Source organism: Neolamprologus brichardi, chromosome 10 (assembly GCF_056152115.1).
Source record: "Neolamprologus brichardi isolate AB-2024 chromosome 10, ASM5615211v1, whole genome shotgun sequence".
Taxonomy (NCBI): Eukaryota; Metazoa; Chordata; class Actinopteri; order Cichliformes; family Cichlidae; genus Neolamprologus; species Neolamprologus brichardi.
The window spans coordinates 11,612,010-11,626,022 of NC_142113.1; positions in this window are offsets into that span (position 1 = coordinate 11,612,010).

Below are 14,013 nucleotides of genomic sequence, written 5' to 3' on the forward strand. Positions count from 1 at the left end.
TTGTTTGTTCTGCTCTACCTGCCTCACCCTCCCTCCCCTTTTCAATTATTTCACTTCTTCACTTCTATTTAGTACATGGGGATCTGCCAGGCCCGGGAGCCGCCGCCAGTCCCCTTTGAGGCCTTCCCCAAACTGCAGCTCAATCCATGTCTAAGCCACTCACCGTTATCTACTAAAACGCTGTCAAACATAAAATGAGGATGTTGGCCCAGCAAATTGCTATTGAAGTGTGTTTGGGATCATTGTCATGTTAAAAGTAATAATAATAATAATAATAATAATAATAATAATAATAATAATAATACATTTTATTTCATTTTACTTTCTAAAACCCAAGGTCACCTTACAAAGAGAAAAAGACATCAATAAAACAGTAGATTAAAATAGATTCTAATAAATTAAAATACAGAAACCAGCTAAATACAACCACAAACAACAAAATTACAATAAAAAATAAAAATTAAAAAACACGATTTGACAGCAAGTAAAATCTGTATTAAAGCGAATAAGCCAGTTGTGACTTAAATAAGGGAAGAGAATCTATATTTCTTAAGGTTGAAGGAAGTGAGTTCCAGAGCCGAGGAGCAGGGCAAGTGAAAGCTCTGTGCCCGATAGTGGTAAGGCGAGCAGAAGGACAACAAGATGAGTGGCAGAAGAAGATCTGAGAGAGCAGAAAATTGTGGTGATGTGGCTCAGCAGATCACAGAGATAAGGAGGGGCAAGGTTATGAATACACTTAAACGTGAGAACTAAGATTTTAAAGTTTATCCTGGCTTCTATGGGCAACCAGTGAAGCTGTTGAAGAATTGGGGTCATATGGTCTCTTAAGGGAGTAGGAGTTATCACCCGAGCTGCAGAATTCTGAAGAAGTTGAAGTTTATGGAGGGACTTATTGGGGAGACCAAACAGGAGGGAGTTGTAATAATCGATCCGGGAATTAATAAGACTATGGACAAGGATGGCAGCAGCATGGAGAGTAAGGAAGGGACGAAGATGGTTAATGTTACGTAAGTGAAAGTATGCAGACCGGGTTATGTAATTAATGTGAGACTGAAATGAGACAGTACTGTCAAGTATGACACCCAAACTCTTTACCTGCGGCTGCGGGGGAAGGAAGGATGGGGGAATTTTCAATATTAATGGAGAAACTGTGAGATTCGGTTAAGGTAGAGGCTGTGCCAACGAGTAAAACTTCTGTTTTATTACTGTTAAGTTTGAGAAAATTGGAGGAGAACCAAGATCTAATCTCCATAAGAGAGTTTGAGAGGGAGGTAGGTGGAAGGGATGAATTAAGTTTGGAGGAAATGTAGAGCTGGGTGTCATCAGCATAACAATGAAAATTGATATTATATTTTTGGAATATTTGGCCAAGAGGGAGCATGTAGATAATGAATAAAAGAGGCCCTAATACTGAACCCTGGGGCAGACCAGCAGAAACAGGATAGAGACTTGAAGAGTGTGATTAAGTTGGATAAACTGAGTGCGGTCTGAGAGATATGAGGTGAACCAGGCAAGGGGGGTGTGACTAATGCCAATGGATGCTAATCTGCTCAGGAGGATATCATGAGAAATTGTGTCAAATGCCGCACTAAGATCAAGAAGGATGAGAATGGTTAAAAGACCAGAATCAGCTGCCATCAGAAGGTCATTAGTAATCCTTAACAAAGCAGTTTCTCTACTATGATTGGGGTGGAAACCAGACTGAAATTGTTCATAGAGATTATGGACATTGAGGTATGAGTGAAGCTGGGAGGCAACAACTTTCTCAAGGATTTTCGAAATAAACGGGAGGTTTGATACGGGGCGGAGGTTATCAAAATTATTGGGATCTGCACCAGGCTTTTTGAGATTTGGAGTGACAGACGCAGTATTCAGGGATGGAGGAATAATTCCAGTGTTAAGGGAAGAGTGGATACTAGTTATGAGAGGAGTCAATGAGGGAAGACAAGCTTTAACTAACACAGTGGGAAGAGGGTCGAGCTGACAAGTGGATGATTTTGATTTTTGAATAAGATTTGACACATCAGCTATGGAGGGAAGAGTAAAACACGAAAATGACTGTGAGGAAGACAGAAAGTCTGCTTCACAGCTGCAAAAGTCAGCAGAGTCCATATGAGAGGGGAACGAGTCCGGAGGTTTTGTAACTTTACTAAACAACGAAAAGAGAGGCCTGGAGTTACCTTCACAAGAACTGATTAAACGAGAATAGTACACAGATTTGACTGAAGCAATGCAGTCCTTATACAACAAGATATGACTGTTATACATTTCTTTGTGTATGGTAACAAGTAACATAGTAAAGTAACATAAAATCATGAAAATCATGTTAATAATGAGATGATTTCCAGTTTTGCAGTATTTCATGGTAGTTTAAATCTGACTGTATTTTTATGTGTTCATAACTCAATCAGTTTTAAAGATCCCCAATGCAACTGGCTGAACTGGAGCCTCAAACCATTGCACAGCCTCCACTGTCTTTCACAGATGGCTGTACACACTCACTGCTGCACCTCTCCCCTGACCTCCTCCCTACGTACTGGTGAGGATTTGAACCAAAAATGTCAAACTTGGATTCATCACTTCATGAGACCCGTTGCCACTGATTTTTAGTCCAATTCTTCTGTAATTTGCTCAGCCTCTTCTTGCTGTTCCCTTCCGCTGAGACCACTTCTGATGAGGCTTCAGTGAACAGTAGAAGGGTCAGAGGCATCTCTGTGCCAGGTCTTTGCTGGACTTTCAGACAGATTTTTATCAGCTGTAGATAGTTTTTGTGTCTGAAGATACAATTTAAAAATGGTTCCTTGCAAAGTTGTCTGTCGTGTGTAGACCCAACACCGGTTCATTCCTTGAGTTAGCCTTTCTTAGGCTTGAATGACTCACAGGTCAGTGTTAAGTGGCTTAGCAAGGACTGGACCAAAAAAGAGCAGAAAAGCAGCCAGCCTCAACAAAGCTTGCCGATTAGGCTTTTATGGCATAGTGAATACACTAAACAAAAGGAATTGACCTCATATTGAGAGTTTGTCTTGTGGCTTTAACTTATGTAAACATAATATATTATATTAACAAAAAGCCCAGCTAAGATCTTATTCCAGTGACAGAGAAGCTCTAAAAATACTCTGAGGATGTGCTAACACACACCAGGATGTCAACTTAAGCACAGTTTCCATGGCATCTGTGAGCATATTCAGATTATATTTATTCATTATAAATGGGGACGTGTGAGCACGACATTAAAGATGCATACGAACAGCCTATTCCAAAGACTTTAAAGGCACTCCTCGCCAAACAAACACAGATAATGTTTTATTCAGACAATCTCCTGTCGTCAAACTGTAACAAAAATTCCTCTGCTTTCAGCTATTCCGAGTTAATGAGGCTGAATTTATCCTCCGAGTGGTGTCAGCACAAGGACATACTTCATGTGGAGAGGCACATCATCCTGGTAAAACATTTACATTTTATGGTTCACATATGTGACCTTGTGAACAGCCGCTCAACGGTTTGGCTTCCCTTTTAAACATTAGTCAACAGGCATTTATTTCTCTTCATTTCCTGTGCTTAACGTTGGGCTTTTTGTGACGGTGAAACATCAGCGGACTGCTTCTCAACTTCTCTAGAGCTACAGCGAGCAGAGGAAGAAGTGTTCCGCTAAATTCGAGTTATTTCAAACGCAGCTCAACTGCTTCCTGAAGCTTGGCAGCACGGTGGCCCTGAGACTACTGCATAAATATAGGCATGCAAACAGAGGGAAAAAACCCACGGAAATCAAGAAAACATCTTTATCAGTATGACAGCGCACACTCAGCATTTAGGGGAAAAAAAAATACTGCAAGGTGAAGAAAACCCCGGGAAATAGAGAAAAAAGCAGACAGCTCAACCAAACAGAAACAACACATCAAAATACAGAAACAAGCTGCAGATACAGGACGTGCATGCAAATGTGGAAAAGCACAGAATACACAGACACAATGCAAGCTGTGCAGACGATGAGAGATGGAGTTCACTTCAGTGAAGCTTCTGTGAGTCTGATTTCATGATTCGGATCTCATGAAGAATTATCTGCAGTGTACAGCAGATAAAACACAATGAAAAATCATTAGTATGGAGGCTACAGATATATGAGGTCTATGTGAGGGTTCCACATGTGTGCTGCACTCAGTGGGTGAATCTATGACGCTTCCCAATGATCCAGTTGAATCCACAGTGCACGCTTGTTGGTATTCATCTCTCCATAATCTCGACCGTTAACGTTTCTGGCTGTCTCTGCGAGCATTTAACCTTGTCAGAGATAGGCTGGGATCCATTAAGATTTTCCTGAAAGGGTTGAGCATTACTGGCTCATTTAGAATGACTTCCATTTTTAATAAACTGCTCACAGCCCCGCAGATCAAATACCGAGGAGGTGCACTTAACAATGCCGGGGAGATAGATATGCCTCATAATTTATATTACACAAAAAGCTGAAGAAATCATACCAGCGCAGCCTCAACGATTCCTCCCCTGTTGGTTTTGTTCTCTTCCTTCCTCCTCTTTGTGAAACCTCTTTTCACTCCGCGTGCTTTCAGCTGGAGGTATTCAACATGTTTAAAAGCTGCCTCGTCATCCTTTCAGGTTTGCCCCCGCTGAAGCTCCAGTGTGATTTTTTTTTTTTTTTAATACGTCGCAGTAATGTTTACCTTTCACTTTCTTTCTTTCTTTTTTCTTTTACAGACTTGGATTATTTGTTTGTACATGGCATCCCTGCTGCCAGCTGAATCTGTTAACAGCCTGAGCGGGCTTGTTAAAGGGTATCACTGAGGAGGGAAGATATCCTGGGATGTTAGGTTTTTACAGCGAGCTTAATATTGCGGCGGGCAGGCGTGTGGCGGCACAATCGTGCCTAAAGATGGACGTGTGCAGGGAGGTAATGATAGTATCTCATCTGAACCAGAAATGATGAGATGAGAATAAAGCCGGGCAGGGTTAACAGCGAGTGAGAGGGCGGAGGGGTGGGTGAGGTTAATGGAATTGGTGGAGTAAAAAGTGAAGGGAAGGCTGTTTGAATGGTTGGCGAATTGAAAATGCCTCTTTAGCTGCTGAATCAATACAAAGTTATTCTGTTCCGAGAAGTTGTCAGCTAGTAAAGGCTCTTTTACAACAGAGGTGAAAGGGTATAGGGCAAGAAGAAACGCGAGGTAAAGATCTTCCCATCAGCTCTGTGTCTCTTATACGCCCATAACAGACATACTATTTTATCGACAGGCAGCCTCTGTAATGTAATTCCTAACAAAAAAAAGAACGGAAGTCTTTATCCTTACAATATTGCGTTGACCTGTTTCATTAAGTGACAGCACCTTTGTGCTCGGCACTTGAATCAGTTTTCTATCAGCCAGTCACAGATGCAGCTACTCCAAAATTAAAGTAGCTCGTGTAAATGTCACTGAGTCAGAGGAGGACAAAGCAAAGAGGGAGGAAGTCCTGCAGATTTATGCAACAAAAAAAGAGAAAAGACTATTTTAAAAGGCGCCGTGGCTCTTTCACCTGCAATCCAGAGGAAAGGAAGCGCTGGCTCATTAGCCGAAAAGTGTTCATCCACACATACTGCTGTTAATTTAACAAACTGTCACTCCTCGACAAAAGCTCTTAACGTGCAATTTTTAATCACCAATGTCAATTACAAGATTCTGTAAGCGGTGAAAATATGTTGACCCTCGGGTTAATGAAGTTTCTTCTATACAAATGACACAAACTCCAGGAAAAATAATCAAGGTCCGCATAGTTCAAAACTTAGCCGCTGACATTTTGGAGCTCAGTTCGAAATAATCTTTAAATAAAAGTGGTGGCGTGAAACATGGTTCGGTTTTTCTGAGAGCATTGATGTATCTTTTAAAAAGCAAACTGTTACGAAATGTTTAAGTAAAGCAAAGAGGTGATGGTAGGAAAAAAAAGAGAGGGAATGTAGACCTTACGATCATAAGTGTAGCTCAGGTTTCAACTGAAAGGAACCTGTCTGACACTGGTGCAGGTGCAGAGGATGCAACTGCTACATCTAGAAGGTCCTAAAACACATGCATGAATCATGTGTGTTATTTGTTGACCTGCTTTCAGTAACACCTATCTGTCATTTTTCTTAGCATTTAAACTCTTTTCACCGTGATCATATTATTATTGGTTAGACTGCTTAACTCTGGCTCTGTCCTCGGAGGTGCAATCTGTCTCTGCTGCATTTCATTTTGTATATGAACGGATGTCAGTCAGTGCAGAGATAAAGATATTTCAGAGTATTCAGATGATGCAGTTGTTCTGAGTTTCCTTCCTTTTAGCAGTGGTGCAATTTCCTCTTACGTTCTCAAACCATCATTAAAGATCAGAAGATTGATACCTACAAGTATCTAGGCACCGTTATTAGTAATAATATGAATTTCAATGCCAGGACAGAGTCCGTCTGTAAAATGATCTGCCAAAGGTTTTGTTTTTTTTGCCAAGATTGCATGTCTTCAGTGTTGACAGGGGAATGATAGCAATGTTTTCTAAATGTTTGGTTTAGAAAACATTGGAATCTTAAGTGTGACCTGTCTCAACAACAAGCACTTCACTATCCAGATACATTATGGACAATAAGAACCATAATCTATAAGAAAAGTCTCAAGATGGAAGTTAAAACTTCCAAACATTAAAAATTAAAAAAAAAAAAAATCTTGTAACTAACTTTGTAAAGTGAAGTTTAAAGCACAAATATCCAATATCTGGAAACAAGTTAAACTCGTTTCCAGATCCATATTTTCATTATTAATATTATTATTGGGCTTTGCAGGAGAACATTTGCATGTCATGCAGTTCAGAATAATCCTGAGCCTCGGTGCAGCTCGCTGATCACTGACAGTCTGAAAGAAACCACTCTAATTCTCTTCTCCTCCCTTTAGGCCAGTGTTTTTATAATTGGCTGCCTGTAGACAGCAGGTTTGAGTGGAAGCCAGACGAGTGTGAATGAGATGACCACAATTATTTTATTTATTATTTGGAAGTGGACCAGTGAAGGGGGACAGGAAAGTAAGGAGAAAGAAGGGGAAGAGGTGCAGCAAAGGGCCACGGGTTTGACTCAAACTCTGGATCAATGCACTTCTATAAAATGAATCATTATAATAATGTGTATAGTTTTATAACATTTATTTTCATGCATCAATACATGCGTATATTACAAGGAAAGAAACCCCAAACAAAGCCCCCTTTATTGTGTTTTGCTCCTTTACCAAAGACTAACACCACTGGCTGTGTAAACAGGCTTTTACATGTTATATTAGTGGTGTGGTGTCAGCTCTGGGTCTCACAGTGATCTCATAACACACCGCTGGTGTTCTATAGAAGAAACTGGGCTCATGTCTGTATCTGCGCTCTGTTCTGAAAACATATCAATAAGCGATTTCTTGCAGCATGACGGTGCCACTCCTTAAATGTTTTCTCCTTTTGTGCTGCTGACTAAAGGAAGTGCACTTTGTTCTTGGGCCTTGTCCAAGTCGTGCAGAGCGTAATTGATGATTTCGAGCAAGTGTTCCATTCAGATCTGTCTTTGTCGTTGCTCAATATATTACATTTATTCTGTGCAAATCATCCGCCCAGGGACTGATTTGATTAATGGCTCAATGGCACATTATTTTCACGGTATCCGTCGTTTCTGAGACGCTCATTGTGGCCTTTGTGTTCTCAGTGCCAAGCATCCTAGTGACCCCCGGTGGTGAGGAGTTTATGCTGCAGCGTTCAGGACCATGGACAGTGTCAGAGTTTATGAAACTTAACGGTGAACTAATAGAGCGTCGTGGCTCCTTGATGGGCAATATTTCTGACATATATATTATCATGAACCACATATTTTAATAGGCTGTTAAATATTTCATTAAGCTCTCTGATCAGTTAAATAGCTTGATGAACAAAACGAAGCTTAAACTGAGCGGTGGAGCATAAACCAGCTGCAGCACGGAGGAGTTTTAAGTTTTAGTGCGGCAGCACACTTCACTCATTAAAGCTGTGAGGTTTCACACAGCGGCATGAAGAAAAATCTGAACAAACGATACACCTTGAAAAGGACTTTTAATTTTTGGTATGCCACAAATTGTTAAAGCGAAGTTAATAGCAGCTTTGATGGCACCTTCACAGGCGTCTGTACGGCTGTTGATATGCCTAAGCTGACAAAAAAACATAAAAAACACTCAAAAAAGCCAGTAACTGGTGTTTAATTCATGGCTTGTCTGTGCGAAAGTGCGATGTTTATGAGGAAAAACACATTTCTTCCTGCAGATACAAAAGTCTTGCCCTTCAGACTGTGGAGCTGCTTGCAGGACACGCTTTGCCAATAAAAGCAGCCTTTGCTGCGGCACACAGTCAGTAGAATATGTGAAACGGTGAGTTTGATTAGCCCCGAGGCTCAGCAGGGGATTCATCTGCTGCCAGCGATCAATAAGGGGGCTGCAAAGCATGCCAATCAGTTTTATTGGTTTCTCCTTGCTTTTGTGTTACCACATGCATCACTGCCGCCAATATGATATTCCCCTGTGTGAGAGTCTACAGATCTGATCCAGAGCAGAAGAAATATCTGAAACTACTGGATGGATTACAATGAAGTTTTGTACAGATGTGCATGATTCCCAGAGGACACTGACCGGTCCACCTGACTCTCTTCTGTTAAATCAGCTCTAGCTTCAGCTTGTCTAAGCTCTCTGTACTTCTCTACAGTAACTCCTGCTGCTGTTTTCTACACTACTAGTGATTTGAATTAAAAATGAAAAGAAAAATATTTTCCCAGTGACTAATTAACAGTATGTAAACCTAAAAAATGCAGGTAACACTTACCTATTTGGGTATTTGCACCAGTAAAGGCAACTTAACATTATCAATTTGGTTTCAGGCTGTAATTTCTTCACAGCTGCTTATTATTTACTAATAATGTCTTTTTTCACTTGTGATCATTGTTATCTTACTAGGATAATATTTGTAGATCAAATGTTGATCTTTTTTGTCTTTCCCTACATGCACTGCTGAGGTTTAGTTCATATTTACATAAAAGACAAAAGCAGGGTGTTGTTTTAAGAGGGTCTAAATTATATCTACTTAACAGCAAGTCGTGGCCTTATCTTTCAGAATACTCTACACAACTTTATGCAGATGATACTGTCATATGTACAAACGGTTCTTTTTTAATATTTTTCCATGTCCCAACATTAAGATCCTAAAAATCTGCCTTTCGGGTAACAAATTACTGCTGCGTACATCTAATACTTATTTAGCGCTTCTTGGTGTGAGGCAGAAACTCAACATTGAATCCAACTTTTTGGCTTTAACCTGCAATGATCATAGAGCACTTCAGAAAATATACAACAACATCCCACCAATCCCAAAGGTGCAATGTTGTAGCAAAAATCGAGACTCATCAGACCACATGTTTTTCTGATCTTCTGTTATCCAATTTTGGTGAGGCTGTTTTTAGCTAACCGTAGCACCCAGTGCAGTCTTCTGCTGCTCTAGACCTTCTGCTACACAATTCAAAATGTTCTACATTCAGAGATGCTCTTCGACATACTTTGGATGTTACAAGTTGTTATTTCGGTTACTCCTGCCTTCCTATCAGCTTGAACCAGTCTGGCCATTCTCCCTGACCTCTGGCATCAACTGCTGCTCACTGGAGATTTCTTTTTCTTTGTGTAGAGAGAGTCCCAGCACAGCAGCAGTTTCTGAAATACTCTGACCAGTCTGTCTGGCACCAGGTTGTCTTGACCATGTCTCCTTGCCTAATTGTAAGCATTTGCTGCCATTTGCACTGAAATTTGCATTAATAAGTAGTTGTCAGTAGAAGATGTCAAATGTACCTCATTGTACAATGTTTGATGGACATTGTACAATGTTTGATGGACATTGTCTGGCTTCCTCTTGATATCCTGTGGGACCCATGAAAACAAAAAGTTACTTATTTTATTCAAATATCTTATCTTGTTATAATAAATGTATGCTTTATCCACCATGAGGTAACAAAAAATGCAATTAATCTCATATGATGATACCTGATAACTAATTACTTCAGTTTCACTCTAGTTTACATTTGTGTGTAGTGCTAAATTAAGAGGTAAACTCTACACCCACTAAACAGCTGTTTGCTTCTCCTTTCATCAGTGCTTCTGCGAGTGCTACAAACCCTTTACTGCAGTGTTTTTTCACAGGCTCCGGGATTGTTGGTACATGGCACAAGGTGTCTTTTAGTGCCTTGCCCTAAGTAATTAAGGCCTTGCATCAATCAGTGGACATTGTGTCCTTTATTATCCTGATCCTCACGTCCTCTGCTGCTAATTGCTGCTTTGTCCTGAGCATGGTTTCAAACATCCACGTAGCCTAATGGCCATATGTAGCACATAAACGCTCTAAACCTGGTGCTGCTCCCCATCAAGCATCAAATGATGCAGATGAATGATGCAAGGGTAAAATTAATATGAGGTCAGGCATTTTTAAGTAGCTAACAGCTGATTCTTTTAAGCACAGAGACAAATTAATATGTTTCATGGCAGGAGCCAAATGTTAGAGCTGACACGGCAGAAAAAAACTGAACACAAAGGACACCGGGCAGCACGCAGCAGCCACCTAATGGTACAGTAAACTCATTACATAGACATGGAAACTGGGAACAAAGAGAGAGAATAATAAATGTTCAGACAGGAAACTGGATATAAAGAAAATTATTTTTTGCTTTGTTACACCAGCAGTACAGTGAAGTATATGGCAATCAGAAGTGTCCTCATGCAGGGATCAGCACTGTTAAGCAGCTCAGCTGTACTGGAGGCTCAGTAGGAACAGAAGTAAAAGGCTTTGAGGGATAGTTTGAGTGAAAGGAAACAGCCCGCCAATATTTACCGAGGCTCAATTCCCACTGCTGCCTTTCTTCTTACTGCCACTTAACACACCCATACTAAAAATAGAGCTAATGTTCACAGGTTCAGCAGTAGATGTGAACAGTTCCAGGACACCAAGATCAAGATCAAGAACAGGAATGAATATGCAGCCATTAAAAGACCAATTCTGTGTTCAGATCAGCTCGTGGACTATAGGAAGCACACGTGCAGACGCAATCACGCGGCCAAACATCCGTTGTCAACATGTTTTGATTCACTAAGAAGCAGCGGCAGAGGAGATCCTGAACATCTAACCCACATTTGTATGGAATATTTAACCTTGGAGGAGGATTTACTGTTGTGGTACGGCATAAAAGAGCAAATGGAGAATAATGAAAATAATGAATAATGAGGCACATAACATTAAACCGCAATTTTAATATTATGTGCGGCCAAGTGTGACGCAGTGGAATAAAAAAATAATAATGTGGAATTAAAAAGTGTGAAGCAAAGAATAAGCAGCTCCAAGTCCGAGACCATGATTCTCAGCCGGAAAGGTGATGTCGATTTAAAAGTCAGTCTACACTCCTTCTCTCACCTGTGGTCACGAGCTGTGGGTCGTGGCTGAAAGAAGGAGGTCTTGGATACAAGCAACAGAAATGAAAGGGTGGCTAGGCTCTCCCTTAGAGACAGGGTGAGGAGCTCAGTCATTTGAGAGCCGCTCCTCCTCCACATTGATATGACCCAGTTGAGTTTGTTTGGACATCTCCTAGGTGAGGTGTTCCAGGCGTGTCCTAATGGTAGGAAGCCCCGGGGCAGACCCAGGACTCATCCCCACCTCCCAACCCCCCGGATGAGCTGGAGGAGGTGGCCAGGGGAGTCTGGGCTTCTCTCCTTAGACTGCTGCCCACACAATCCAAATCCAGATAACACATTTTCATTTGTTTGCACGCAGAAACAGGTATTCTAGTTTAACAAATGCACTTCTCATACAGTAAGTAATTATTGCCTTAACAATATAATAGGCATGTTGTATGTTTCCCAGAATTTTATATGAAGGTGAAATTGATTGTGGAGAATATACACTGCTCAGAAAAACAAGGGAATACTGAAATCACACATTCTCACATCAGTGATAGACATCATCTTTATCATCCAAGAACTGCCTTCACACTCTGGTATCCAACAGCAGTCAGCACATAGGGGTCTGTACGATCCTCAAAAGCCTTACTTCTCCAGACCGTCACTGACTAACTTCCAAACCTGTCTTACCAGATGATGTTCCAGGCAGCAAGCCACATCGTCTCCAGATTCTTTCATGTTGTAACCTGCTCTCATCTGTGAAGAGAATGGGGTGCTAGTGGCAGATCTAAAAGTTCTAGTATTCCCTGGTGAACCATAATTAAATTGCACATTGCAGGACTGTGAGCCCACTAAGACACATCAGGCTTACATGCCACCCTCATGCAGTCCATTTCTGATAGTTTCGTCAGAAACTGCAAGAGTAGCTGACTGGAGGTCACGTCATAACGCTCTGACAGGAGCAGGTACCGATCCTGCTGCTGAGTCGATGGCTCTTTAAAGCCCTGTGCAGCTCTCGTCTCCTGGTATCTCCTCCACACATTTGAGACTCTGTTAAGAGACACAGAAAACTGAGTTTTTCATTTTTCTTTCTTTTATTAAGAATTCTGTTTTTTAAACATATATTGCTAAAAAGAAATTAAACAAACACTTTTTAATCAAAGTGTAGCATCAGGTGAGTAAAACTACATTGATATTGACCTTGTTAGTAAAGTAGTAGAGGGGGTTGTTAATCATGGCCGTAGAAGGTGTTTAACATCAACAGGAGGTGAATCTGCTCCTTTGTGCAAGGAAGAACAGGATCAGCACTGCCAGGTCCCCCACTGTTGCCGTGTGCTTTTCACAGATAAGATGGAGACCATAGAAACTCTCGAGTACCATTTTGAGTTGCTGCAATGAAATTTCAACAAAAATGGACATTTTTTCACATTGATTTTTATGGTGTCTTTGAGTTTAGCCCTTCTGTAGGTTGATGATTTTAATTCGCACTGAGCGATGTGGCATCCTTTCATTGTAAAAAGAAGTGCAATGCACTATGACTTGGCAGGTCAGCCACTAATCAGAAGGTCGGTGGTTCGATCCCAGGCTGTCTCCAGGCTGCATGCCAAATGTCTTTGGGCAAGATACTAACCCCATGTTTGCCTACTGGTGGTGGTCAGATGGCCCGGTGGCGCCAGTGTCCGGCAGCCTCGCCTCTGTCAGTGCGCCCCAGGGCAGCTGTGGCTACAACGTAGCTTGCCATTGCCAGTGTGTGTGTGTGAATGGGTGAATGACTGAATGTAGTGTAGTGTAAAGCGCTTTGGGGTCCTTAGGGACTGAGTAAAGCGCTATACAAATGCAGGCCATTTACCATGAATATAATGAAAATAAACTGTGAAACGTGTATTATAGAGTGCAATACAAGCTAATGCTTAAAAATAACTTTCCTTTTAATTGGATTACATTCATGTATTCATGTATTTGTGTCACTGCATTTAGATTATTTTAATGTTCTGCTAACCAACTTGGACAAATCATCTCTTTCACACCTCCAAGCTTTACAAAATGCTGCAACTATTAACACCACAGTGAGTACCCTCACATCACTCCTATTATATATTCTTTATATCAGCTCCCAATAGATTTTAGGATTCATTTTAAATTCTTGTGTTAACACACAGAGAACTAAGCAGCCAAGCTGCAGATTATATATCTCAGCTTCTTACAAAATACATTACTGCTCGCTGTGTCACGAGTTTGCGAGGCGTTCACTGTACACGTCTAAAGACTAGTGGTGTACAGAGCCTTTCAGTTTGTGGCACCAAGGCTGCAGAAAGGTCCACCACTACAACTATGGATAGTTGACTCTGTGGACTGTGTACAGCATTTTGTGACTGTCTTAATTCAATTTGTGACTATCTTTACTTAATTACTTACTATAACAGGATATCAGCAATACGATTTAAGCATGTGAAATGTCATTTCACCCCAGAAGAATCAGTGCTCTATAGCTTAAATACAAGCAAGCTCTTGTTTTGCATAAACTAAAAATGTGTATCAAAAGAAATTTTACACAAGAAAGTATTTTAACCGCCTAAGACCCGAA